The sequence below is a fragment of the Dasypus novemcinctus genome, chromosome 30, assembly GCF_030445035.2.
Source record: "Dasypus novemcinctus isolate mDasNov1 chromosome 30, mDasNov1.1.hap2, whole genome shotgun sequence".
NCBI lineage: Eukaryota > Metazoa > Chordata > Mammalia > Cingulata > Dasypodidae > Dasypus > Dasypus novemcinctus.
This window is the reverse complement of record NC_080702.1, coordinates 23243145-23261089: the sequence shown is the minus strand read 5'-3', so window position 1 is coordinate 23261089 and position 17945 is coordinate 23243145. Positions and strand designations below refer to the sequence as shown.

Here is a 17945-nt window from a genome sequence, read left to right as displayed (position 1 = left end):
TCCATGTCTCTTCCTTTATGGTGCATACTTTGGGAAACCAAGGGCAGGTCTTTTGCACAAAATCTAAAAACATTTCCAATTGCGAGGTAGTCAGTTTTGAACCTTATCAGCTAACAGAGTTTTCAACATTTGGACATACAAACTGCTGTGATGAACCATGGTTCACCATTTTTTACACCCAGCACTTCCTCCCTGTACTTACCACTCTTCACAGGGAGACTCCTCACCTTCTCTTTACTTTCCTCCATACTCAGGTACTCAGGTCCCTGTTCAGTTGCCACTTGCTGTGTCCTGTGCAAGTGAACAGAGAACATGAGGGGAGGCGACAAGAGCTTAAGAAAGACACACAGAGACAAAGAAGAGTTTAGAGGGAACCAGGTGGGCCAGGGCTAGCTGATGGCAAAGCCAAGGCTCCGAGCTGGCACCACAAGGTTATTTAAAGCAGTTAACTAGGCCATTGTTCTCAGAGAGGTGGTATGAAGTTCCTTGAGGAGGGTTTACTTAGAATTTCTTCTTATCAGGACATTAGCTCCTTTTTGCTTACTTGCAGGTACTGACATGGCTGACCACACCCTTTCTGCTCACATTGATCCTCCCTAGCAACATGACTATAGTTGAGCCCCAGACATTACTTCTGGGTCCCCTACAGCTTGTCTTATTTTCTTGTCTATCTGCAGTAGCTAGAACTTCTAGCACAACTGTAGGCATCCTTATCTTGTTTCCAATCTTAGAGGAAAAGCTTTCAACATTTCCCCATTGAGTACAAGGTTGAATGTGGGTTTTTAACATATGGCTTTTATCATATTGAGGAATTTTCATTTTATTCTTATCTTTTGAAATGCTTTCATGAAAAAAAGATGCTTGATTTTGTTGAATGCCTTTTCTGCATCAATTGAGATGATCATGTGCTTTTTTTTTCTTCAATTTGTTAATGTGGTGTGTTATGTTAATTGATTTTCTTATGTTGAAGCAGACTTGCACAGCAGGAATAAATTCCACTTGGTTTGATGTACAAGTCTTTAGGTATGCTGTTGGATTCTATTTCCAAATATTTTGTTTAGAAACTTTGCATATATGTTCATTAGAGAAATTTGTCTGTAACTTTCTTTTCTTGTAGTGTCTTTTTCTGGCTTTCTTATTGGGGTGATTTTGGCTTCATAAAATGTGTCGGGTAATTTTCTCTCCTCTTCAAATTTTTTAAAAGAGTTTAAACAAGATTGGTGTTGATTATTCTTGAAATGCTTGGTACAATTCACCCGTGAAGCAATTTTATCCCAGACTTTTCTTTTTTGGACAATTTCTTTTTGTCTTTATGCTTTTTAATGTTACATTAAAAAAAATATGAGGCCCCCATATACCCCCACCCCCCTCACCACACTCCTCCCATATCAACAACCTCTTTCATCATCATGGGACATTCATTGCATTTGGTGAATACATTTTGGAGCACTGCTGCACCACATGGATAATGGTTTACATTATAGCTTACACTTTCCCCCAGTCCACCCAGTGGACCATGGCAGGACATACAATGTCCAGCAACTGTCCCTGCAGTACTTTGGAAGATTTTTGATGACTGATTAAATCACTTTAATGTGATTGGTTTGTGAAGATCTTTCATTTCTTATAAAATCTGTGTAGGTTGTTTGTACATTTCTAGGAATTTGCTCGTTTAATCTAGGTTGTCCAGTTTGTTGTCATACAGTTTCTCATAACATCCTTTTATTATCCTTTTTAATTCTGTGAGATCAGTTGTAACTTCACACCTTTCATTTCTGATTTTATTTGCAACTCTTTTTTTTCTTTTTTAGTCTAACTAGGGGGTTGTCCGTTTTATTGGTCTCAAAGAACAAGGTTTTGTTGTTGTTCTTTCTTGTTTTTTATTCTCAATTTCATTTATTTCTGCTCTAATCTTTATTATTTCTTTGCTTCTGCTTGCTTTGGGAGTGGTTTGCTGTTATTTTTCTATTTTCTCCAGTTATTCAGTTAGATCTTTGATTTTAGTTCTCTCTTCTTTTTAAATTTAGTACTATAAATTTCCCTCTCAGGACTGCCTTAACTGTATCCCATCAATTTTGATAAGTTGTGTTTTCATTTTCATTAATCTCAATATATTTACTAATTTCACTTACAATTTCTTCCTTGACCCACTGATTATTTAGGATTCACATTTGTGAATTTACCTCTTTCTTGACTTTTATTGCTTTCCAGTTTCATTCCATTATGATCTGAGTAGGTACTTCGTATAATTTCAATCTTTTTATATTTATTGAGACTTGCATTATGACCTAATATGTGGTCTATCCTGGAGAAGGATCCCTGAGCACTCGAGAAGAATGTATAACCCAGTGAGTTTGGGTGCAATGTTCTGTATATGTCTGTTAAGTCTGCTTATTATATGGTTCAAATACTCTGTTTCCTTGTTGATCCTCTGTCTGGTTGGTCTATCTAATGATGTAAGTGCTATGTTGAGTTCTCCAACTATAATTGTAGAGATGTCAATTTCTCCCTTCAATTTTGCCAGTGTTTTCGTCATGTATTCTAGGGCACCCTGAGTTAGGTGCCTAGATATTTATGGCTGTTCTTTCTTCCTGGTGAACTGTCCCTTTTATTAATATATAATGGCCTTCTGGATTGCATAACACTTTTTGCAGTTAAAGTCTATATTTGTCCAATACTAGGATCATTAATCTTTACCTTTTTGGTTACATGGAGTATTTTCTTCCAACCTTTCACTTTTAAACATATTGTATCTCTGGGTCTAAAGTGAGTCTCTTTTAGGCAGCATATGGATGGCTCATATTGTTTTTATCCATTTTGTCAGTCTATATTTTTTTATTGCATTGTCTAATCCTTACACATTCAATGATACTACTATAAATGCATCATTTACTTCCACCATGATATTCTTTGGTTTTTATATGTCATCTTATTTTTGTCTGTCCTTTTACTCTTTTTGCTATTCTTTCTGTTATTTTTTCTTCTGTACTCTCTTCCAAATCTCTTTCTCCTTTTAGTCTCTAAAGCATCCTTTAATATTTCCTGCAAAGGAATTCTCTTAGTTTCTGTTTATTTGTGATTCTTTTAAACTCACCTTCATATTTGAAAGACAACTGTGCCAGATAAAGAATTCTCAACTTGCTGGTTTTCTCTTCCAGTATCATAATTGTATCATACCACTGTTTTCTTCCCTTCATGGTTTCTGATGAGAAATTCACATAAGTCTTACTGGGCCTCCCTTGTATAAATTGGGTTGCTTCTCCCTTGCTGCTCTCAGAATTTTCTCTTTATCTTTCATGTTTGCCATTCTGAGTAGTATGTGGCTTGGATTTTTTTCTGATTGGGGAATATTGCACTTCTTGGTCTTGTAAGTTCATTTCTTTCATGAGAGTTGGAGCATTTTCAGCTATTATTTCCTCAAATACTCTTTATTCTTATTTTACCTTCTCTTCTCCTTTTGGAACTCCCAGGATATTTATGTTGTGTTTCATGTTATCACTCCAGAAACCCTGCTCAACTTTTTCATTCTTTTCTCTCACTGTTTTCTCCTTAATTTCAGCTCTTCTGTCTGAGGTATTGTATTAGTCAGCCAGAGGGGACTGATGCAAAATACCAGTAATTGGTTGATTTTTATAAAGGGTATTTATTTGGGGTAGGAATTTAGATACCAGGCCATAAAGCATAAATTACTTCCCAAACCAGTTTATTTTCATGTGCTGGAACAAGATGGCTGCTGATGTCTGCAAGGTTTCAGGCACCCTAGGTTCCTCTCTTCCAGGGTCTTGTTTCTCTCTGGGTTCAGGGTTCCTCTCTTCCCAGAGTTTGCTTCTTCCTGGGCCCAGGATTCCTCTCTTCCTGGGGTTGCTTCTCTTTCTTCTGTGTGCTTACTTCCTGGGGCTTCAGCTTAAAGCTTCAATATTAAACTCCAACATCAAAACTTCAACATCAAAAACCCTCAACTCCATCCTTTGCCAAGTCTTTTATCTGTGAGTCTCCACCCACCAAGTGTTGAGGATTCAATGCCCTAATTATGTGGCCCAATCAAAACCTTAATCATAACTTAATCACACCCAGGTACAGATCAGATTATAAACATAATCCAATATCTATTTTTGGAATTCATAAACCATATCAAACTGCTACACTCCACCCTCTGATTTCCAAAAAGACATTACAATATTCAAAAACCCTTATTTCAGTAACAATGCTAAGTACAAATCTTATCACAATCAGTTTAAAGGAATACATTTTGTCTTGGGGCAAATCAAGTCTGACTGTAGACCTCTTAAGCATACAAAACCATTTTTCTGCTTCCAATATACAAATGAACAGACAAAGAGTAAGCATTTGCATTACCATAAGGAGAAATTGGGAAAGAAACATGAGTCATGAGTCCTCCACAGTTCAGTGTACTTGCAGGGAATATTTCATTAAATGTCAAAGTCTGAGGGTCATTCTTTTTTGTGTGTCTTTATTCTTTTAATGTTACATTTAAACAATATGAGGTTCACATATACCCCCCAGCCCCTTCACCCCACTCCTCCTATACCAACAACCTCCTCCATCATCATGAGCCATTGATTGCACTTGGTGAATACATCTCTGAGTACTGTTGCACCACATGGACAATGGTCCACATTTTAGTTTACACTCTCCTCCATTCCACCCAGTGGGCCATGGTAGGATATACAATGTCCAGTAACTGTCCCTGCAGTACCACCCAGGACATCTCCAAGTCCTGAAAATGCCCCCACATCACATCTCTTCTTCCCTCTCCCTACCCTCAGCAGCTACCATGGCACCTTTCTCCACATCAATGTTACATTTCCTTCCATTACTAAGCATAATAGTTCCAGAAGAGAATATCAGTAGTCCACTCTAATCCATATTCTATTCATCCATTCTGTGGACCCTGGGATGGTTATGTCCACTCCACCTCTATATCAACAGGGGGGTTAGATTAAACTTGGATGATGGATGCAATTCTCCTGCTTGAAGTTGTAGGCACTCTTGGCTTTCTGGTGTGGTGGTAGACCTTCTTTGCCTCCCTGTTAGCTGGCTGGGATAAATCCAACAAACCAGAGGGTAGGAGTGGCAAATCTGTTGAGGTTCAGGGCATGGCTATCACATGGACAGTCCAGAGATTCAGGTACCCTGAATATACTCCAAACCCCAGCACCAACCATAGGTCTGGTAAAAGTAACAGGAGAGGCTTGTGAACAGAGATCACATCTGAATCCAACTCCATCACACTCGGGAACACAAACTCGAAAGTAGGGCCAACTGACATGGCACTGAAGTCCATCATCATTGGACAATAGAACCTGTGGGTCTCTGTAGCCCTCAGAAGAACCAATACCTGGGCTTGCATCTTCTTTGGCTGTCTCTGGGACCATTCTGAGATATGCTTCAGGATGACCCCTCTGATGACCTCCCAACTCTTTTTTGGAGACTCATATAATCTCAATTGTCTTTTCCATTTCCACCTTTTATTCAAAGGCAAAAAGCATTTTTAATATCTGATACTACAAGTTGGCTGAGATATTCCGCTGGTCGGAGTTGACCCTTTTATTCAAGGTCACTTTCTAGTTACATCATCAGCTGGTGCTTCGTAGTAATCCCTTGGCACCAGGAAGGGTCATCCCTGAGAGTCATGTCCAATGTTGGGGAGATGGCAATGCATTTACATGCTGAGTTTGGCTTTGAGAGTGGCCACATTTGAGCAACATAGAGGCTCTCAGGAGGTAACTCTTAGACATCCTGAAGGTCTAGGCGTAGTTCTTATTTCAAGCACACAGGTCACAAGCATAGTCATTAGTATCATGGGCTCATTGTTGGACCATTTTTCTTTATTGGTCTTAGCCATTGCACTGAGGGATTATTGTCATTCCATTGGGGAATGTGATAAGGCTTCCCTGACTAGGAACTCAGCACTCCCTCAGTTGTCATTTTTAACTGTAACCACTTTGAAAATATTCAAACATTTTTATGTACCCTGTATATATGCCCTGGAGAACTTCCTTCCAACCATGTGTCCCCTATCAATAACACCCCACACCAGTATTCCTCCCCTGCCATAGTTGAACCTCTCTGTGGTCCAAAAGTTCCTCAAAAACAAAGCCCAATATATTGCCAGGTTCCATTAATAGTAAAATGGAAAATAGTGATGGGTTTAAAAGTTAGTTGTAGAATACACACTAATTTAGAAAAATTAAAGTAAAAGTAAATTGGAGTATCAAAAAATTTTAAAATGTAAAAGCTTTGTTTTTGATTTTTTGGCTTCTATCACTGCAATAAATGTTGCCCTGTATGCACAGTGGCAAGACAACTTGAGAGTCATTCTTAAGGTGATGATTTCTTCTCTGTGTGGCCTTCTGGGAACCCACCCTTTCCACAGGCTTGTCCAATGGTCATTTTCTTTGTTCCACTCACAGCAATCATCTGGGTATTCATCAAGCTCCAGAACTCACACTCCAAGAGCATTGGGGTGATAGCCACACTTTACCTAATCTTTGGGTTAGACTCTTAGCCCCCCTGGTACAGTAAAGTAAAGACAACATTCTCCTTAACTTTTGACATAGAGGCCCAAACCTCTCAGAGCACTGAGTTGATGACCTGGCCTTCCCTAATTCATGGAGGACAGGTCCACCCCTCTCAGACCTATGGGGTGGTGATCTTAAACTTCCTAATCTTTGGGTAATGTTCTCCACCCTCTCTGTACCCTGGGCTGGCAGAACTCTCCCTGAACAGTGGGCAGAAACATTCATGCTCTTCAACTGCCTGGGCAAACTCACCCTCTCTGTACACATAGATGGGATTCCTCTCTTGGCCTGAGGAAATATCTTAATTCCATCTCTCAATGGTTTCCCCTTTCATCTTTCTCCTACATGTCCACTTTAGTCCATGGTGACAATAGTTTTGTTCATATAGCTCTTTCAAAAAGCTTGTTGGTTTAGCATGCAAGAAGCAGGGGTTTAAGCCATCATACAGTAAGACTTTCCACAATTCTTTCCTAGATAACTGCATTTTGAATCCTGATTTATAGTTCCAAATTTACTTAGGCCCACAAATGGGGCACTATCATCCGGGTACTTGCTTTCCAGATGTCTAGAAGTTCCACAGTCAGTTTCTGGTTCATTGTGCCCAACAATTCAGTTATTTCAATGCATTAAATTGAGTCTGGAAAGTTGTGTGCATCTAATTGATCAGTTTTCCCAAATTCTGTGTCTCTTTTGGGGTTTAATATATTCCTTTTCTTTAGCTATGTTTTCCATTTTCTTAGCATGGCTTGTAATTTTTTTGCTGATGTCTAGGGTATGTTCAGTATGGTGTGTTTACTCAGATGCTCAATTTCTCTCTTTTGTAGGGATTTAGTGGCAGGAGGTTTTGTGTTAGTGCTCTTCATTGATTCTTGGTTCAACCTTTCCTGAGTCTTTAGAAATGTCCTTGTTAGTTGCTCAAAACCGGGCTCTGGACCCAAGTAATGGGTTGCAGACCTGCTTCCTAGGGCCTTGGGGAGGGAGACTGCAAAGGTCAGATTTCCTCATGTGCACTTCCTTGGCCTGCCAGAAGATGGCGCTCTTTGACAACCTTCTTAGTTCAATGCTTTGTTGGAAAGTGCTGCAACAGGGACTGGATCATTGTGATAGAGGTTTCTCCCTGGAGGCTGAGCCTCATATTTCAAACTTTCTAGGGGGTAGTTCTCCAAACTTTGCTGGCAGCCCCTTCTCTTTTACTGGTTAGGAAATAATTCCACTTCCCTTTGCATCCTCAACAACCAGTCCCAATCTGTAGAGTGGGTGTTTGAAAGGCTTAGATCTCTTTATTCCTGGACATTTTTAGATTTGAGCTGGTTTCCAAGGCAAACATTTAGCCTCGCCATCTTGAAAGGGCTCCAGATATATAGGAGACCTAATTTGTGGTCAAAACTGAGTCAGCCTTAGGCTGTGTCCCTTTCTCTTCTCTTTCCTGGGGAGGTGGATCCTAAGGCCCCCTTTGTGGCTTTCAGCCTGAGAGTTGAATAGGACTACAGTGGGGGAAGTTGCCTGCAGTAGCAGCTGCTACTTGTAACTCACAATTTTATCATCACAATTCTTTTTCTTTCTATTTTTCTCTTCTGGGTAGTGCCAGTCTTCCTCTAGTATCCCTAACCCTAGAAGGTTTTTCCAGGCCATTTCTGCCTGTCTTCTAACTATTTTTCTGGGAGAGAAGAGAGTGCCCTATCTTTCTAGTCTGTCATTTTCCTGGAAGTTCCCATTGTCTTAATGTATTTGATTTCCTTAGCCATTTCATCCTTCAACTCTGTGATTTAATTTAGGATATTTGTATGAACTTCATTGATTAGCTATTTCTGGAGTTTTGATTTTTCCTTTGCCTCAGTCATCTCTTCCTTTTCCTTGTAATTTTTACTGATATCTAAGCATCTGATTCTGACACTGTTTTCTCTGATGTTCTTTTTCTCTCTTGCTTAAGTATTTGCTATTAAGTAGCTGTATGCTACCACTCTTCTTTGACTCTTGGATCAACTTATTCTAGATATTTAAGATTGCCCCTATTTAACTTCTCAAACCAGAACTAATGACCCAGTAATGGGGTGCAGACCTGTTCCCAAGGGCTTTGGAGAGGAAGACAGTAAAGATACATGCCTCTTTTATTTTATATTTTCTTTTTTTTGTGAACTTTTCTTATCTGGACAATGGATGGTGCTCTTTGAGAGACGTTAGCTCAGACCAGAGGTGCTTGGGGGAATGCATTCTGAGTAACTCTTCAAATCGGTGAGCCCTCCGGAGGCAATGTCCTCAGGGATAGCCAAGCCTCACAAATTTCCTCAGATATCTGCCATACCTTCCCTCCTTCTGCCTTCTCAGTAATAATCTTGGGGCAGTAGGGATGTTGTAGCAGTTGAGAAAGGTTCAATTATTTGTGTATAAAAAGGCCAGGACTCAAGAATGATTTGAGAAGGAAAACTGATTTATTGACAACTGGCCAGACTCAGGAGCTTTCTGTTTCAAACCTGAGCCTCAAACAAGCTTTTCAAGTTCCTTTTATACAGGGCAGGGAGTCAAATGGTGCTTTTATCAAAGAAAACTACTTTCTTTGTTAGTTAAGTCTTTGCCTGAGTACCAAATAGGTTTTGAATTAACATATCACTCACCTTTCCGGTGAGCTTGAATTAGCATCTTGCCCACATTCTGTCTGGATCCAACTTTGAATACACATTCAGTCTTACATCCTTTCTGAACATTCAAAGCCCATATCACTTAACTGGATTACTAGAGACTAGACACACTTGGACACAGAATTAGATGATTTTGAATTTATGCACAGACTATATTATATTTCCCATTCAAGACCAAGTCCAAGTTCCCTTAAGTTTTCGGCATCACCACCATCAGAGTTTCCCTGGACTGACTGGTATGTATATAGTTTGCATTGCTAAATGGCTTCCCAGGACTGGAGTCATTGCCACAGTCACCAATGGCAGGACTACAGCTTCTTACCATCCTACACCCACAAGTCAGGACAGAAGACAGTTTAGGTTATCTCTGAAGAGACAAAGAGCCTCCCACCCACAGCCCAAAGCAGGGAAGGTGTTTGAAAAGGCAAATTATCTTTGGTTACCTGCTAGCTTTCAGTCCAACCCAGACTAGAAGTGTGTGATTCCTCCAATGTAGCAGACAAATTTCCCTGTCCAAAATCTGAATTTTCCTTAGGCTGTTCCCCTCCCTCTCCCTTTTCTGGGAAAGAAACACTTAAAATATGTCATGGTTTTATTTACAATTGATATTCTATGATCTGATATAGTTAGTATCCCATTTAAATATGAACTTAAATATTATTTTGATGTTTTATGGATTAGCCATATAATCTTATTTATTAAGTCAATAAAATTTCATCAACTGTAATTAATTGTACTGCCTTAAAAGAAGTCCCATAAGCTGAAAATTTCCCCAAATGTAAAATTCTCTAGAACACATTCTTTCTTAATCCCAGTTACATGCTAAACAAAAGAGTTTTGTTCCTTTCTTCAAATCATTTTGCATATCTGTTTTTCAAACCATAAATGAAGTGTTTGGGAAGAAGTGTGAGCACTGTATATAGAATTGAAAAAATCTTGTTAATATTGAATGACATTTCTTATGCTGGTGTCATGTACACTAGAAGCAATTTACCATAGAACATACAACGGTCAATTGTGATGAGTAGGTGGAAAAGTTTCAATGTTTCCCTGTCAAGGAAGACATCCTTAAAATTGAAGCCAGTAGGAAACAATCAGATAAAGAAAATCCAAGGGAAAGGAAACAGTGATAGAAATTAAGAAAAGGATACATTCTCCACCATTGTACTGCCAGTACACAGGAGAGTTTTACAAGTGGAAAGAAGTCACAAAAGAAATAGTTAATGATGTGAGGACTGGAGAAGGACAATGTCACAAGCAAAATTAGCAGTTACAAGGAAGAGAAAACCACCAATCTATGATCCAACTGGAATTTGATATAGGTCCTGTCTATGAAAATGAGTATCTAAGGGACCAACAGAGGGCCAAATTTTGAATCTAGGAAATAAGCAGGGCATCAACAACATAAATTTGTACCATATGGGTAGTAAAGAAAATAATGATATTGCCAAGAAAACTTCCCAGAAAAACTGAGGTCAATACTACCTGTGTACCCAACATTCACACAGGATAAATGGATTGGGAAAAATACATTGAAGTATAAAGGTATGGGCTTGTCTAGATAGCAAGAATGAGCAGCAAGCTACCAAACTGATTCAAATTAGGGCTGAGGAATAAAGAGAAAAGGATATGCTCACCTCCTTATTAGTTGACCTGGGTAAGCACAACAAACCAGAAAGTAGGTATGGCAATTCTGCTTAGGCTCAGGGCCCAGCAGGCACACAGACAGTCCAGAGATGCAAGCCTCCTGACCATACACCAACCCCAGTGCCAACCACAGTTTCAGTAAAAGTGATAGAAGAGACATGTATAGAGGGGTCACAACTGAGTTCAACTCCATCACACTTGGGAGTACAAACTCAAAAGTAGGACCCACTGGCAAGGCACTGAACTCCTGAGTAGTCTGCCATGGCCATAAAATCTGTGTGTCTCCATAGCCCTCAGGAGGACCAGTACCTGGGGTTGTATCTACTTTGGCCATCTCTGAGATCCTCCTGAGATGTACATAAATAAACATGAACCCCCTGAAGAACTCCTGACTCATTTTGAAGTCTCTTAGCCATATAAACTCATTTATCTTTACCATTTCCCCCTTTCATTCAAGGTCTTATTTTAGTTGCATTTCCAGCTGGTGATTGGTATATCTTGGCACCAAGGAGGCTCATCCACAGGAGTCATGTCCCATGCTGGGGAGAAGGTAATGCATTGACACGCTGAGTTTGGCTTAGAGAGTGGCCACATTTGAGCAACATGGAGGATCTCAGGAGGTAATTCTTAGGCACCCTGCAGCTCTAGGCCTAGTTGAAATTTCAAGCACACAGGTTCAAAAGCATAGTCATCAGTATCAAGGGCCTATCATTGCACCATTCTTCACTGGTCTTTGCCTTTGCACTTGGGGGATTATTGCTGTTTGATTAGGGAATACAACAGAGCTCTCCCAGCTAAGAACTCGCCATTCCTCAGTTTTCATGCATAACTCTACCTACTATGAAAATACCCAACAAATATCTGAACATATCTATATACCCCATTTACATGCCCTGGAGAACTCCCTCCCACCCTTACAATCCCCATAAATGACAACTGACACCATTGATCCCCCCATGCCACAGCTGAAACCCTCTGATCCAAAACTTCTTCAAAAATGAAGCCTAATATATTGCCAAATTCAACCAGCAGGAAAATGAAATAGTAATGGAGGATGGTCAACCACCACACCAGGAACCAAGAAAGTCCACAATTGCATGCAGAAGAACTACATCCATCAGTCATGTGGGATCTAAGCCCCCTCTTGATTTAGAGGTGGAGTGGATATCACCATTCCAGTGTCCACAGGATGGAGGAATAGATTACAGATTGGAGTGAACTTACTGGTATTCTACTATAGAATTACTGTGATTCTAGGAATTGAAGAAATTGTATTATTGATGTGGTAACAGTGGTCATGGGGGTTGCTGAGGGCAGGGAGAGGGAATAACAGGTGAGATATGGTGGCATTTTTATGATTTGGGGATGTCTTTATGGTATTGTGGGGACAGATGCAGGGCATTGTATGTTCTCCCATGACCCCTGAATGGACTGGGGGTGAATGTAGACTACAGTGTAAACTGTAGTCCTTGTGGTACAGCAGTGCTCCAAAATGTATTCACCAAATGCAATGAATGTGCCACACTGATGAAAGAGGTTCTTGATGTGGGAGGAGTGAGGGGGTTGGGGAGTGGGATATATGGGAACCTCATGTATTTTTTTAAAGATTTATTTATTTCTCCCCCCATTTTCCCCATTGTCTGCTCTCTATGACCATTTGTTGCAGAGAAGTCAGGTGTACATGGTATTGAAGGCCAGGACACAAGAACTCTGAGAAGAAAGTTGATTTATTTTGACCAGCTGGACTCGACGGACTCCTGTCTTAATAAAAACTGAGCCTCAAATAGAATTTTGGGTTCCCTTTTTTACAAAAAAGATATAAGGGCTGGGAGTTAAATGGTGCCCTTTTGAAAGAAAAAACTTTCCTTTTTAGTTAAGTGTTTGTCTGAGTACTAGATAGGTTTTCAATTAAAGTACCCCCCACATTTCAGGTGAGCTTGAATTAGCATATCCCCTACATTTCAGGTGAGCGTGAATTAAATTCCCCCCCCCCCACACATTCCATCTTGGTGCAACCTTGAATACACATTCATTCTTACATCCTTTCTGAGCAAAAACTGTAGGACCTATATTACTTATTTGGATTTCTAGAGACTATGTACACTTGGAAACAATTTTGAATTTATGCACAGGCTATATTACATTCACTGTGTGTTCTTCTGTGTCTGCTTGTATTCTCATTAGGCAACTCTGGGAACTGATCCTGGGACCTTTCAGAATGGGTAAGGGGCAATTACTCTCTGGAACCACCTCAACTTCCTGTTCTCCTATGTCTTCTTATTTTCTCTCCTCTGTGTCTCTCATTGCATCACCTTGCTGTTGCCAGCTCTCAGTATCAACCAGCACTCCTGTACAGGGTGGCTTTCCCGTGCTGGGTGGCATTCCCATGCCAGGGATGCTCCTGTGTGAGGTAGCATTCCAGCATGGGCTAGTAGTCCACGAGGGCCAGCTCACCCTGTGGGCCAGCTTGCCCTCACCAGGAGGCCCTGTGCATTGAACCCTGCACCTCCTATATGGTAGATAGGAGACCAATTGGTTGAGCCACATCCGTATCCCACATAATTTTTAATGTAATGTTTTGCCTGATCTATGTAAAGGCCAATAAATTTGCTAAAAAAACAAGTCAATAAGTTACACCCAATAACAGAATGAAGCAAAAACTAAGCACATGTGCTCTGGAATCAGAATATATATTTTTTTAATAAATGCTTTACTTCACCAAAAAAAAAAAAAAAGAAATTGGACTGTCTTCTCCTTATAATAAAACTTTAGCTTTTTCATCTGTAAAATGGGGGTAATAATATTCCTAATAGGTTTGTGATAGGGAATAAATGAAAAATCTCTATAAAACACCTCGCACCAAGCCTGGCACATAATAAGTCCTAAATAAATGTTAAACAAAGAGAAAAGGACAGTTCCAACTTCTCTGAATTCCCCAAACACAGCAAGATCACATAAGTAATAGTGGAGCTAATTTCTCTTTGACTCTCTTCCACCTGTGGTTGAAAGAGAAACTATAAGGTTCTAGAATGATGCATTTTAAAAAGGACATATTTCCAGAACAACCTGTTGTCACAAATCAAGGTTTGATAACATTGTTCAGTATTCCAATGATGCTTTTCTCTAAAGAACTACAGTAGATCTCACCTGGTATTCCAGATTGTAGTAGTATGCCCTAATTTTTCAGCCTGCAAGTTTAAATTGCCTAAGAGTCATTACAGGTTATAAAAGTGTCTAGAGGAGTTGTTATAATTTTAGCAATTTAACTATAAATCTTTTGTATGTGTGAACCTCCGGATACTCAACTCATAGTCTGTATTTTCAGCTTTATTATGTTGAAATAAAATGTCTTTTTCTCCTATGGCTTTCCCATAAGTTTTGCAAGGGTGTACTAAACAGTTTTAGACTGAAGATAATTCTCATTGTAGTAGTTACAGGGTTAGGCCCAGAGCTGGTCCCAAATGAAATTATTAAATGAGAATATGTGGTTTTCAGTATCACCCATTCCTTTTCCTCCAGCATTTTTTTCTCTTATATCTTGAGAAATCCCATCATTCATGGGCATATTGGGAAGTGATTAACTTCTACATGTGGAAGTTATTCACCACAAATGTGAATATAAGACAGAGTTCAAGACTTTTCATACATCCCCAGACTGTGTCTGGGGAGATATTTACATTCCAGTTGTCTTTCAATATCACACACAATTTTTTATTTTGAAGGAAAAATTTTCTATTCTATAGATTTTGAGCTTGTGGATACAGCCTTAGCAGAGAAATGAGGAGACAGGGTTTTTTGAGAGTTATAGCTGAGACCTTACATCTACTATCACTGCCCAGTTACAGTCACCACCCATGCATCCTCTTTACTATTCTCATCATCAGCCCCCATCTCTAATTCTCTTACTTAAAAAAATAAGCATATTACATGAACTTAACTTCCAAATTTTATGTAGAATCCATAGAGCAAATTGTCTAATCTCATTCATGAATAAATTTTACATATACAATACTTAAAATTATATTATGAGGGAAACAGCTGTGTCTCAATCATTTGGACTCCCATCTACCAGGCTTGCCTGTATGCTGTGGTGTGCCATTGGCCCACAAGCACCACAGAGTGCCACCTGTCACACAAGTGCTGCAGGGAGCTGACTCAGCAAAGTGATGAAACAAAAAGGGAGATGAGCGAAAAAAAAAAACCACAGAAGAACATGGAGTGAATGGACACAGAGAGCAGATAGCAAGCAGGCTGAAAGGGGAGAGGGAAAATAAATAAAAAATAAATAAATACAGAGACAAGGTACTTGAACTGGTAGCTACGGAGAGTTGATTTTCCGGGCTTTTAATTTTTGAGATCCGTAAGGGATCCTCATCCTCCACCTGCATGGCTCAACCGGGGACTCTGAACCTTAATAACGAGGTTGTGAAGATGAGGAAAGAAGTGAAGAGAATCCGAGTTTTGGTTATCCGAAAACTTGTCAGGAGTGTTGCCAGACTGAAGTCAAAAAAGGGTTCTCAAGATGCACTGTTAAAAAACCAAAGACGTGTGCAAAGATTACTTGAAGAAATCCATGCGATGAAGGAATTGAAACCTGATGTAGTAACTAAATCTGCTCTTGCTGATGATATTGACTTTGAAAAAATCTGCAAAATGCCAGATTCTACTGCAACTGAAAGGGCAATTGCCAGATTAGCAGTACACCCTCTTCTCAAGAAAAAAATAGATGTGCTAAAAGCTGCTGTCAAAGCCTTTAAACATGCAAGACAAAATGTTGCTGAAGTTAAATCATCAACAGAGGCTTCAGAAGAAAATCATTGCAAGGACATTTCATGTTCAAATGATGATACAAGTAAATTACAGCATGAGGGAACTATTATCAGTGAGCAAAAAGAGAAGGAAGCCAAAATATTGGCAAAGAAACCAATAAATAATACAAAAGAAAAAATGGGGAAAATGAAACATGGACTCAAAGCAACAAATATTCAAAATTCTCCATCAAAACCTTCTGGAAAGGATTATGTGGTCCTGCATGAAGCCAAGAAGGCATCTTCTGACCTAGAAATGAAAACATTAAGTCAAACTAAAGAAAAGAAAGGTCCTGATAGCTCTCTTGATGGTAGCAGTGATGGAAAAGAATTGCATGAAGAAGAGAAGGAATATTTTGATGATAGCACAGAAGAAAGGTTTTACAGACAGTCCCCATGTCTGAGGATAGTGATAGTGGTGATGATTTCTTCATTGGGAAAGCCAGAAGGACACGAAAGAAGGAAAGTAGCTCCCATTCTTCAATTAAGGAACAAACCTCCTCCAAAGAAGTGTTACCTGAAGAAGAAATACTTGAAACCCACTGCAATATAAGAAATGACAAATATAAGCCAAGTACAGAAGCCAGAAAGTTTGCATCAGTATTTTTCCATTCTTTATCTGAATCTAAAAGTTCTAGAAGATATTACAGAGAACAGGCTCCAAAAAGCAAAACCCCAGGTTTTCAGCAAAATGAACCTCCAATCAAAAATCAATTTAATAGGAGTACAGAAAGAGGACTTAGAAATACAAAGCAGCAATTACAGCTGCCTCTTCATCCTTCGTGGGAAGCAAGCAGGAGGCGAAAAGAACAGCAATCTAAAATTGCCATATTTCAAGGGAAAAAATTACATTTGATGATTAATGTCTGTTTTTATGAACTCTTCCATCTAAACTGTTTTTCTTTTTTTTCAGTAGCCTATTATTTAAACTTGTTTTGAATTAGTCTCTTTTGAGTAGATTATAGAAATGTTTGTTTTTGTCTTTTGTTTTCTTTTTTGAGTATCTTCAGGTTTACATAAGCCTTTCACAAATCAAGATGTACCTAAAATTGCACTTTTAATCATGTGTCACGGTCTTTTTCCTATATAAAAGAATTTTTGAGATTTTAGCTATGTCAAATTTTCTCATTTGTGCTTATCATGAAGAATGTGACTAATTCAGTTCTGTGATTTTTACCTTGGAAATAAATGTTAAGATATATTTAAAATAAATAAATAAATAAATAAATAAATACAGATGCAGAAGAATGCACAGTGAATGGACACAGAGAGTAGACAGCATGCAAAAATAAGCCACAAGGGGTGATTAAAAAATTATATTATAGGACAGATACAAAATAATTGAATGAATGAATGAATAAATGAAGAACATACAAATTCAGGACAAACAAAATGATATTAATTAAGTAACCTTCCAACAAACATAATGTTAGTGAAAAAGCTATTTTTATTCAAGTGGAGTATGTAAGAATGTGAAAACTGCTTTTGGAAGTTTATAAAGAAAAAAAATCAATAAGGAAAAATTAATAATATTAAAGACTTTATAGAAAGGCGAATGTATTCAAAAATATTAAAGATCTTACTATAATAATGTGGTTTTGATTCAAGGGTAGTGAAGTACAATGTCATGGCCAGAAATAAGAGTGAACATACAATGAAAAATTATGATAAAGATGTAATCATAAAGTAGTGAAAAGGAAAGGAGTTTTTAAGATATTACTAATCTCACATCTCAGTATATTAAGATAAATACTGATGAATGGAAGAACCACATTCATAAAGAACTACAAAAATATGGGAGTATGTTAAAATATAGGAAAAAAAGTAATACAACTTGAAGATAATTAATGATTTTCTAATAGAACATGTAGCCATTTGATATGGTTATGAATTCCAAAAATAGATAATGGATTTATGCTTGTGATCTGATCTGTGCCTGGGCATGATTGAGTTATGATTAGGGCATTGAGTCTCCACCCCTTGGTGGGTGGGGCTCACAAATAAAAGACATGGCAAAGAACAGAGTTGAGGGTTTTTTGATGTTGGAGTTAGATGCTGAAGACTTAAGCTAGAACCCTGGAAAGTAAGCTCACAGAGGAAAGAGAAGTCAGTCCCAAGAAGAAAGGAATCTTGAACCTAGAGTAAAGCAAGTCCCAAAAACATAGGAATCCAGGCAGCCTGAACCCTTGCAGAGGTCAGCAGCCATTTTGCGCCAATCCGACTTTGTGAGGGAAGTAACTTATGCTTTATGGCCTGGTATCTGTAAGCTCCTATCCCCAAAAAATACCCTTTAAAAAACTAACCAATTTCTG

The 17945-nt window shown here is 38.8% G+C and overlaps 1 pseudogene; it reads left to right on the top strand.

The window, feature by feature from the left end:
* The first annotated feature begins 15126 nt into the window (after nt 1-15126).
* Nucleotides 15127-16742, top strand: LOC101417383 (serum response factor-binding protein 1 pseudogene; annotated as a pseudogene).
* The last annotated feature ends 1203 nt before the right edge of the window (nt 16743-17945 follow it).